Source organism: Thalia democratica, chromosome 2 (assembly GCF_965202585.1).
Source record: "Thalia democratica chromosome 2, ktThaDemo2.hap1.1, whole genome shotgun sequence".
NCBI lineage: Eukaryota > Metazoa > Chordata > Thaliacea > Salpida > Salpidae > Thalia > Thalia democratica.
The window spans coordinates 103053184-103064090 of record NC_139166.1 but is presented as its reverse complement, the minus strand read 5'-3'; positions in this window follow the sequence as shown (position 1 = coordinate 103064090).

The following is a 10907-nucleotide window of genomic DNA, read 5'->3' as shown; positions in this document are numbered from 1 at the left end:
TTTGCTGCACGAGCAGACAACTTTCTGTGTTGCACAAGCTGACAACTTTATTTGCTGCACGAGCAGACAACTAATGTGTTGCAAAAGCAGACAACTTTATCTGTTGCACAAGCAGACAACTTTATTTGCTGCACGAGCAGACAACTTTCTGTGTTGAACAAGCAGACAACTTTATGTGCTGCACGAGCAGACAACTGTCTATTTTGCATATGCAATCAACTTAAAGTATTGCACAAGCAGACAACTTTCTGTGTTGCGCAAGGAGACAACTTTCTGTGTTGCACAAGCAGACAACTAATGTGTTGCACGAGCAGACAACTTTATTTGCTGCACGAGCAGACAACTAATGTGTTGCACGAGCAGACAACTTTCTGTGTTGCACAAGCAGACAACTTTATTTGTTGCACAAGCAGACAACTTTATGTGCTGCACAAGCTAACAACTTTATCTGTTGCACAAGCAGACAACTAATGTGTTGCACAAGCAGACAACTTTATTTGCTGCACGAGCAGACAACTAATGTGTTGCACAAGCAGACAACTAATGTGTTGCACAAGCAGACAACTAATGTGTTGCACAAGCAAACAACTTTCTGTGTTGCACAAGCAGACAACTTTATCTGTTGCACTAGCAGACAACTAATGTGTTGCACTAGCAGATAACTTTATTTGTTGCACAAGCAGACAACTTTCTGTGTTGCGCAAGGAGACAACTTTATTTGTTGCACAAGGAGATAATTTTATGTGCTGCACAAGCTAACAACTTTATCTGTTGCAGAAGCAGACAACTTTATTTGCTGCACAAGCAGACAACTTTCTGTGTTGCGCATGCAGACAAGTTTATTTGTTGCATAAGGAGACAACTTTCTGTGCTGCACAAGCAGACAACTTTCTGTGTTGCACAAGCAGACAACTTTATCTGTTGCACAAGCAGACAACTTTATCTGTTGCACAAGCAAACAACTTTATTTGTTGCACAAGCTGACAACTTTATCTGTTGCACAAGCTAACAACTTTATCTGTTGCACAAGCAGACAACTTTATGTGCTGCACAAGCAGACAACTTTCTGTGTTGCACAAGCAGACAACTTTATCTGTTGCACAAGCAGACAACTTTATTTGTTGCACAAGCAGACAACTTTATTTGCTGCACGAGCAGAAAACTAATGTGTTGCACAAGCAGACAACTAATGTGTTGCACAAACAGACAACTAATGTTTTGCACGAGCAGACAACTTTATTTGCTGCACGAGCAGAAAACTAATGTGTTGCACAAGCAGACAACTAATGTGTTGCACAAGCAGACAACTTTATCTGTTGCACTAGCAGACAACTTTATCTGTTGCAGAAGCAGACAACTAATGTGTTGCACAAGCAGACAACTTTCTGTGTTGCACAAGCAGACAACTAATGTGTTGCTTAAGCAGACAACTAATGTGTTGCACAAACAGACAACTAATGTGTTGCACAAGCAGACAACTTTATTTGCTGCACGAGCATACAACTTTCTGTGTTGCGCAAGGAGACAACTTTATGTGCTGCAAAAGCAGATCACTTTATTTGTTGCACAAGGAGATAACTTTATGTGTTGCACAAGCTAACAACTTTATATGTTGCACAAGCAGACTACTAATGTGTTGTACAAGCAGACAACTTTCTGTGTTGCACAAGCAGAAAACTAATGTGTTGCACAAGCAGACAACTAATGTGTTGCACAAGCAGACAACTTTATCTGTTGCATAAGCAGACAACTTTATCTGTTGCAGAAGCAGACAACTTTATATGTTGCACGAGCAGACAACTAATGTGTTGCACGAGCAGACAACTAATGTGTTGCACGAGCGAACAACTTTATCTGTTGCACAAGCAGACAACTTTAACTGTTGCAGAAGCAGACAACTTTATCTGTTGCAGAAGCAGAAAACTAATGTGTTGCTCAAGCAGATAACTTTATCTGTTGCACAAGAAGACAACTAATGTGTTGCACAAGCAGACAATTAATGTGTTGCACAAGCAGACAACTAATGTGCTGCACAAGCAGATAACTTTATCTGTTGCACAAGCAGACAACTTTATATGTTGCACGAGCAGACAACTAATGTGTTGCACGAGCAGACAACTTTATCTGTTGCACAAACAGACAACTTTATCTGTTGCAGAAGCAGACAACTTTATCTGTTGCAGAAGCAGAAAACTAATGTGTTGCTCAAGCAGATAACTTTATCTGTTGCACATGAAGACAACTAATGTGTTGCACAAGCAGACAATTAATGTGTTGCACAAGCAGACAACTAATGTGTTGCACATGCAGACAACTAATGTGTTGCACAAGCAGCAATTTTATCTGTTGCACAAGCAAACAACTAACGTGTTGCACAAGCAGACAACTTTATCTGTTGCACAAGCAGACAACTAATGTGTTGCACGAGCAGACAACTTTATCTGTTGCACAAGCAGACAACTTTATCTGTTGCAGAAGCAGACAACTTTATCTGCTGCACAAGCAGCAATTTAATCTGTTGCACAAGCAGACAACTAATGTGCTGCACAAGCAGACAACTTTATCTGTTGCACAAGCAGCAATTTTATCTGTTGCTCTAGCAGACAACTAATGTGTTGCACAAGCAGCAACTGTATCTGTTGCACAAGCAGCAATTTTATCTGTTGCACAGCAGACAACTAATGTGTTGCACAAGCAGACAACTTTATCTGTTGAACAAGCAGACAACTAATGTGTTGCACATGCAGACAACTAATGTGTTGCACAAGCAGCAATTTTATCTGTTGCACAAGCAAACAACTAACGTGTTGCACAAGCAGACAACTTTATCTGTTGCACAAGCAGACAACTAATGTGTTGCACGAGCAGACAACTTTATCTGTTGCACAAGCAGACAACTTTATCTGTTGCAGAAGCAGACAACTTTATCTGCTGCACAAGCAGCAATTTAATCTGTTGCACAAGCAGACAACTAATGTGCTGCACAAGCAGACAACTTTATCTGTTGCACAAGCAGCAATTTTATCTGTTGCTCTAGCAGACAACTAATGTGTTGCACAAGCAGCAACTGTATCTGTTGCACAAGCAGCAATTTTATCTGTTGCACAAGCAGACAACTAATGTGTTGCACAAGCAGACAACTTTATCTGTTGAACAAGCAGACAACTAATGTGTTGCACAAGCTGACAACTAATGTGTTGCACGAGCAGACAACTTTATCTGTTGCACAAGCAGCAATTTTATCGGTTGCACTAGCAGACAACTAATGTGTTGCACAAGCAGCAACTTTATCTGCTGCACAAGCAGACAACTAATGTGTTGCACAAGCAGACAACTAATGTGTTGCACAAGCTGATCACTTTATCTGTTGCACAAGCAGACAACTAATGTGTTGCACAAGCAGAAAACTAATGTGTTGCTCAAGCAGATAACTTTATCTGTTACACAAGCAGACAACTAATGTGTTGCACAAGCAGACAACTTTATCTGCTGAACAAGGAGACAACTAATGTGTTGCACAAGCAGACAACTAATGTGTTGCTCAAGCAGATAATTTTATCTGTTGCACAAGAAGACAACTAATGTGTTGCAGAAGCAGACAACTAATGTGCTGCACAAGCAGACAACTAATGTGTTGCACAAGCAGACAACTAATGTGTTGCACAAGCAGACAACTTTATCTGCTGAACAAGGAGACAACTAATGTGTTGCACAAGCAGACAACTAATGTGTTGCTCAAGCAGATAATTTTATCTGTTGCACAAGAAGACAACTAATGTGTTGCAGAAGCAGACAACTAATGTGCTGCACAAGCAGACAACTAATGTGTTGCACAAGCAGACAACTAATGTGTTGCACAAGCAGACAACTTTATCTGTTGCACAAGCAGACAACTAATATGTTGCACAAGCAGACAACTAATGTGTTGCAGAAGCAGACAACTTTATCTGCTGCACAAGCAGACAACTTTATCTGTCGCACAAGCAGACAACTAATGTGTTGCACAAGCTGACAACTAATGTGTTGCACGAGCAGACAACTTTATCTGTTGCACAAGCAGACAACTAATGTGTTGCACAAGCAGACAACTAATGTGTTGCACAAGCAGATCACTTTATCTGTTGCACAAGCAGACAACTAATGTGTTGCATAAGCAGACAACTAATGTGTTGCACAAGCAGACTAGTTTATCTGCTACACAAGCAGACAACTTTATCTGTTGCACAAGCAGCAATTTTATCTGTTGCACAAGCAAACAACTAACGTGTTGCACAAGCAGACAACTTTAGCTGTTGCACAAGCAGACAACTAATGTGTAGCAGAAGCAGACAACTAATGTGTTACACAATCAGACAACTTTATCTGTTGCACAAGCAGACAACTTTATCTGTCGCACAAGCAGACAACTAATGTGTTGCACAAGCTGACAACTAATGTGTTGCACGAGCAGACAACTTTATCTGTTGCACAAGCAGACAACTAATGTGTTGCACAAGCAGACAACTAATGTGTTGCACAAGCTGATCACTTTATCTGTTGCACAAGCAGACAACTAATGTGTTGCACAAGCAGAAAACTAATGTGTTGCTCAAGCAGATAACTTTATCTGTTACACAAGCAGACAACTAATGTGTTGCACAAGCAGACAACTTTATCTGCTGAACAAGGAGACAACTAATGTGTTGCACAAGCAGACAACTAATGTGTTGCTCAAGCAGATAATTTTATCTGTTGCACAAGAAGACAACTAATGTGTTGCAGAAGCAGACAACTAATGTGCTGCACAAGCAGACAACTAATGTGTTGCACAAGCAGACAACTAATGTGTTGCACAAGCAGACAACTTTATCTGTTGCACAAGCAGACAACTAATATGTTGCACAAGCAGATAATTTTATCTGTTGCACAAGCAGACAACTAATGTGTTGCACAAGCAGACAACTAATGTGTTGCACAAGCAGACAACTAATGTGTTGCACAAGCAGACAACTAATGTGTTGCACGAGCAGACAACTTTATCTGTTGTACAAGCAGACAACTAATATGTTGCACAAGCAGATAATTTTATCTGTTGCACAAGCAGACAACTAATGTGTTGCAGAAGCAGACAACTAATGTGTTGCAGAAGCAGACAACTAATGTGTTGCTCAAGCAGACAACTTTATCTGTTGCACTAGCAGACAACTTTATCTGTTGCAGAAGCAGACAACTAATGTGTTGCACAAGCAGATAATTTTATCTGTTGCACAAGCAGACAACTAATGTGTTGCACAAGCAGACAACTAATGTGTTGCACAAGCAGACAACTAATATGCTGCACAAGCAGACAACTAATGTGTTGCATGAGCAGACAACTTTATCTGTTGCACAAGCAGACAACTTATATGTTGCACAAGCAGATAATTTTATCTGTTGCACAAGCAGACAACTAATGTGTTGCACAAGCAGACAACTAATGTGTTGCACAAGCAGATAACTAATGTGTTGCTCAAGCAGACAACTTTAACTGTTGCACTAGCAGACAACTTTATCTGTTGCAGAAGCAGACAACTAATGTGTTGCAGAAGCAGACAACTAATGTGTTGCACAAGCAGACAACTTTATCTGTTGCACAAGGAGACAACTAATGTGCTGCACAAGCACAATTTTATCAGTTGCACAAGCAGACAACTTTATGTGCTGCACAAGCAGACAACTAATGTGTTGCAGAAGCAGACAACTAATGTGTTGCACAAGCAGACAATTAATGTGTTGCACAAGCAGACAACTTTCTGTGTTGCACAAGCAGACAACTAATGTGTTGCTTACGCAGACAACTAATGTGTTGCACAAACAGACAACTAATGTGTTGCACAAGCAGACAACTTTATTTGCTGCACGAGCATACAACTTTCTGTGTTGCGCAAGGAGACAACTTTATGTGCTGCAAAAGCAGATCACTTTATTTGTTGCACAAGGAGATAACTTTATGTGTTGCACAAGCTAAAAACTTTATATGTTGCACAAGCAGACTACTAATGTGTTGTACAAGCAGACAACTAATGTGTTGCACAAGCAGATCACTTTATCTGTTGCACAAGCAGACAACTAATGTGTTGCATAAGCAGACAACTAATGTGTTGCACAAGCAGACTAGTTTATCTGCTACACAAGCAGACAACTTTATCTGTTGCACAAGCAGCAATTTTATCTGTTGCACAAGCAAACAACTAACGTGTTGCACAAGCAGACAACTTTATCTGTTGCACAAGCAGACAACTAATGTGTAGCAGAAGCAGACAACTAATGTGTTACACAATCAGACAACTTTATCTGTTGCACAAGCAGACAACTTTATCTGTCGCACAAGCAGACAACTAATGTGTTGCACAAGCTGACAACTAATGTGTTGCACGAGCAGACAACTTTATCTGTTGCACAAGCAGACAACTAATGTGTTGCACAAGCAGACAACTAATGTGTTGCACAAGCTGATCACTTTATCTGTTGCACAAGCAGACAACTAATGTGTTGCACAAGCAGAAAACTAATGTGTTGCTCAAGCAGATAACTTTATCTGTTACACAAGCAGACAACTAATGTGTTGCACAAGCAGACAACTTTATCTGCTGAACAAGGAGACAACTAATGTGTTGCACAAGCAGACAACTAATGTGTTGCTCAAGCAGATAATTTTATCTGTTGCACAAGAAGACAACTAATGTGTTGCAGAAGCAGACAACTAATGTGCTGCACAAGCAGACAACTAATGTGTTGCACAAGCAGACAACTAATGTGTTGCACAAGCAGACAACTTTATCTGTTGCACAAGCAGACAACTAATGTGTTGCACGAGCAGACAACTTTATCTGTTGTACAAGCAGACAACTAATGTGTTGCACAAGCAGACATTTATATCTGTTACACAAGTAGACAACTAATGTGTTGCACAAGCAGACAACTAATGTGTTGCACAAGCAGACAACTAATGTGTTGCTCAAGCAGACAACTAATGTGTTGCAGAAGCAGACAACTAATGTGTTGCTCAAGCACACAACTAATGTGTTGCTCAAGCAGACAACTAATGTGTTACAGAAGCAGACAACTAATGTGTTGCACAAGCAGACAACTAATGTGTTGCACAAGCAGATAACTTTATCTGTTGCAGAAGCAGAAAACTAATATGTTGCACAAGCAGATAATTTTATCTGTTGCACAAGCAGACAACTAATGGGTTGCAGAAGCAGACAACTAATGTGTTGCAGAAGCAGACAACTAATGTGTTGCTCAAGCAGACAACTTTATCTGTTGCACTAGCAGACAACTTTATCTGTTGCAGAAGCAGACAACTAATGTGTTGCACAAGCAGATAATTTTATCTGTTGCACAAGCAGACAACTAATGTGTTGCACAAGCAGACAACTAATGTGTTGCACAAGCAGACAACTAATATGCTGCACAAGCAGACAACTAATGTGTTGCATGAGCAGACAACTTTATCTGTTGCACAAGCAGACAACTAATATGTTGCACAAGCAGATAATTTTATCTGTTGCACAAGCAGACAACTAATGTGTTGCACAAGCAGACAACTAATGTGTTGCACAAGCAGACAACTAATGTGTTGCTCAAGCAGACAACTTTAACTGTTGCACTAGCAGACAACTTTATCTGTTGCAGAAGCAGACAACTAATGTGTTGCAGAAGCAGACAACTAATGTGTTGCACAAGCAGACAACTTTATCTGTTGCACAAGGAGACAACTAATGTGCTGCACAAGCACAATTTTATCAGTTGCACAAGCAGACAACTTTATGTGCTGCACAAGCAGACAACTAATGTGTTGCAGAAGCAGACAACTAATGTGTTGCACAAGCAGACAATTAATGTGTTGCACAAGCAGACAACTTTCTGTGTTGCACAAGCAGACAACTAATGTGTTGCTTAAGCAGACAACTAATGTGTTGCACAAACAGACAACTAATGTGTTGCACAAGCAGACAACTTTATTTGCTGCACGAGCATACAACTTTCTGTGTTGCGCAAGGAGACAACTTTATGTGCTGCAAAAGCAGATCACTTTATTTGTTGCACAAGGAGATAACTTTATGTGTTGCACAAGCTAACAACTTTATATGTTGCACAAGCAGACTACTAATGTGTTGTACAAGCAGACAACTTTCTGTGTTGCACAAGCAGAAAACTAATGTGTTGCACAAGCAGACAACTAATGTGTTGCACAAGCAGACAACTTTATCTGTTGCATAAGCAGACAACTTTATCTGTTGCAGAAGCAGACAACTATATATGTTGCACGAGCAGACAACTAATGTGTTGCACGAGCAGACAACTAATGTGTTGCACGAGCAGACAACTTTATCTGTTGCACAAGCAGACAACTTTATCTGTTGCAGAAGCAGACAACTTTATCTGTTGCAGAAGCAGAAAACTAATGTGTTGCTCAAGCAAATAACTTTATCTGTTGCACAAGAAGACAACTAATGTGTTGCACAAGCAGACAATTAATGTGTTGCACAAGCAGACAACTAATGTGCTGCACAAGCAGATAACTTTATCTGTTGCACAAGCAGACAACTTTATATGTTGCACGAGCAGACAACTAATGTGTTGCACGAGCAGACAACTTTATCTGTTGCACAAACAGACAACTTTATCTGTTGCAGAAGCAGACAACTTTATCTGTTGCAGAAGCAGAAAACTAATGTGTTGCTCAAGCAGATAACTTTATCTGTTGCACAAGAAGACAACTAATGTGTTGCACAAGCAGACAATTAATGTGTTGCACAAGCAGACAACTAATGTGTTGCACATGCAGACAACTAATGTGTTGCACAAGCAGCAATTTTATCTGTTGCACAAGCAAACAACTAACGTGTTGCACAAGCAGACAACTTTATCTGTTGCACAAGCAGACAACTAATGTGTTGCACGAGCAGACAACTTTATCTGTTGCACAAGCAGACAACTTTATCTGTTGCAGAAGCAGACAACTTTATCTGCTGCACAAGCAGCAATTTAATCTGTTGCACAAGCAGACAACTAATGTGCTGCACAAGCAGCAACTTTATCTGCTGCACAAGCAGACAACTAATGTGTTGCACAAGCAGACAACTAATGTGTTGCAGAAGCAGATCACTTTATCTGTTGCACAAGCAGACAACTAATGTGTTGCACAAGCAGACAACTAATGTGTTGCAGAAGCAGACAACTTTATCTGCTGCACAAGCAGACAACTTTATCTGTCGCACAAGCAGACAACTAATGTGTTGCACAAGCTGACAACTAATGTGTTGCACGAGCAGACAACTTTATCTGTTGCACAAGCAGACAACTAATGTGTTGCACAAGCTGACAACTAATGTGTTGCACTAGCAGACAACTAATGTGTTGCACAAGCAGACAACTAATGTGTTGCACGAGCAGACAACTAATGTGTTGCTTAAGCAGACAACTAATGTGTTGCACAAGCAGACAACTAATGTGTTAAACAAGCAGACAACTAATGTGTTGCTTAGGCAGATAATTTTATCTGTTTCACAAGCAGACAACTAATGTGTTGCACAAGCAGACAACTAATGTGTTGCAGAAGCAGACAACTAATGTGTTGCTCAAGCAGAAAACTAATGTGTTGCGCAAGCAGACAACTAATGTGTTGCACAAGCAGATAATTTTATCTGTTGCACGAGCAGACAACTAATGTGTTGCTTAAGCAGACAACTAATGTGTTGCTCAAGCAGATAACTTTATCTGTTGCACTAGCAGACAACTAATGTGTTGCACAAGCAGACAACTAATGTGTTGCACAAGCAGACAACTAATGTGTTGCACAAGCAGACAACTAATGTGTTGCACAAGCTGACAACTAATGTGTTGCACAAGCAGATAACTTTATCTGTTGCACAAGCAGACAACTAATGTGTTGCAGAAGCAGACAACTAATGTGTTGCAGAAGCAGACAACTAATGTGTTGCACAAGCAGATAACTAATGTGTTGCACAAGCTGACAACTAATGTGTTGCACGAGCAGATAACTTTATCTGTTGCACAAGCAGACAACTAATGTGTTGCACAAGCAGACAACTAATGTGCTGCAGAAGCAGACAACTAATGTGTTGCAGAAGCAGACAACTAATGTGTTGCTTAAGCAGACAACTAATGTGTTGCACGAGCAGACAACTAATGTGTTGCACAGGCAGACAACTAATGTGTTGCACAAGCAGATAACTTTATCTGTTGCTCTAGCAGATAACTTTATCTGGTGCACAAGCAGACAACTAATGTTATGCACAAGCAGACAACTAATATGTTGCACTAGAAGACAACTAATGTGTTGCACAAGCAGACAACTAATGTGTTGCACAAGCAGACAACTAATGTGTTGCACAAGCAGATAACTAATGTGTTGCACAAGCTGACAACTAATGTGTTGCACGAGCAGATAACTTTATCTGTTGCACAATTAGACAACTAATGTGTTGCACAAGCAGACAACTAATGTGTTGCAGAAGCAGACAACTAATGTGTTGCTCAAGCAGAAAACTAATGTGTTGCACAAGCAGACAACTAATGTGTTGCTTAAGCAGATAATTTTATCTGTTGCACAAGCAGACAACTAATGTGTTGCAGAAGCAGACAACTAATGTGTTGCAAAAGCAGACAACTAATGTGTTGCTTAAGCAGATAATTTTATCTGTTACACAATTAGACAACTAATGTGTTGCACAAGCAGACAACTAATGTGTTGCAGAAGCAGACAACTAATGTGTTGCTCAAGCAGAAAACTAATGTGTTGCACAAGCAGACAACTAATGTGTTGCTTAAGCAGATAATTTTATCTGTTGCACAAGCAGACAACTAATGTGTTGCAGAAGCTGACAACTAATGTGTTGCAAAAGCAGACAACTAAT